Raw genomic sequence first — 1,318 nt, 5'->3', positions numbered from 1 at the left:
GCGGGAGGTGGTGGGGCTGATGGGGGTGGGGGGGGGGATTGGGGAGAGGGTGTATTAAAGGGGTTTGCTGGGGGAAGGATGCATTAATGGGGTGCACTGGAGGAAGAGTGTATTAAAGGGGTTCATTGGAGGGAGGGTGCGTTAAGGGGGTTCATTGGAGAGCGGGTGCGTTAAGGGGGTGCACTGGAAAGAAGATGCATTAAAGGGGCTCATTGGGGGAAGGGAGCGTTATCGGGGTGCGTTAGACTGCATTAAAGGGGGACACTGCATTAATGGGGCGCATTAGTGGCATAAGTTGGGAAGAGGGTGCATTAAAGGGGTTTGTTGGGGGAAGAGGGTGCATTAAAGGGGTTCGTCGGGGGGAGGGTGCGTTAGCAGGGTGCACTGGAAAGAGGGTGCATTAAGGGGGGCATCAGTGGGTGCATAGGGGGGTGCATTGGCAGCGGGTGCACCCAACCGGGGGGTGCCCAACCCCTCCGAGATGGGTGCCATCGCCCAGTGCCAGGCACCGTGGGGGTGTCCACGGGGTTCAGGGACAGACGGATGGATGGCGGCAGCTCCACAACCGCCTGGAGGGTTTGACCCTGTCTGTCCGTCCATCCCCTCCAGTTCCTCTCATTCCCAGCGCCCGGGGCAGGATGTCCTTTCCTGGGCTGTCCCACGCACCCCGACACCCCTGCTCCCCCCTCCGCCTCCAACCTCTCCTTTTCTCTCCTCCCTTAATAATCAAATTCTCCGGAGCAGTTTGCGGTGTGGCAGCCGGCCAGAAAGGGTTTCTTTAAACTCCACCAGCTCACAATTAAACAAATCTGGGGCTGACGCTCCGTGATAGGCGCTTACTCCTCCCCTCCGGCTCCCCACCGAGAGCCACCAAGGGGTGCCAGGTGGGGGTGTCCATCCCTTCGCACTCCCCTACCCCACATGCCGCCTCGCTGCACCCCTTGAGGGTGGGGGGTGCAGGGCTTTTGGGGTGGGGAGCGGGGTTCCGCGGTGCCAGCGCTGCTCCGCTGGCGAAGCATCCCCCCTGCAAGAGCGTGCGGCTATTTTTAGTCGCCGAGTCCTTGTTGATGGCGCAGCAGCGAAGGCGAAGAGGGAGCAGCCGGAGGAGCAGCAGCGCTCGGGGCGCTGGATCAGGCCCCGCAGGATGAGCAGCAGCTGGGAAGCGAGACCGGGGTGCGGGGGGTCGGGAGAAGCCCGCTGTCCCCGGGGCCGAGGCACTGGGGGTCTTGGGTGCTTACCAAGGGTCCCCTGCCACGGAAAGTCCTGGGCTGCCTTCAAGAGGGTTCCGATCCGTCCCTGCCGTGTCCCTGCCCGCCAA

Source organism: Charadrius vociferus, unplaced genomic scaffold (assembly GCF_000708025.1).
Source record: "Charadrius vociferus isolate BGI_N301 unplaced genomic scaffold, ASM70802v2 scaffold787, whole genome shotgun sequence".
NCBI classification, from domain to species: domain Eukaryota; kingdom Metazoa; phylum Chordata; class Aves; order Charadriiformes; family Charadriidae; genus Charadrius; species Charadrius vociferus.
This window is presented reverse-complemented; position numbering follows the sequence as displayed.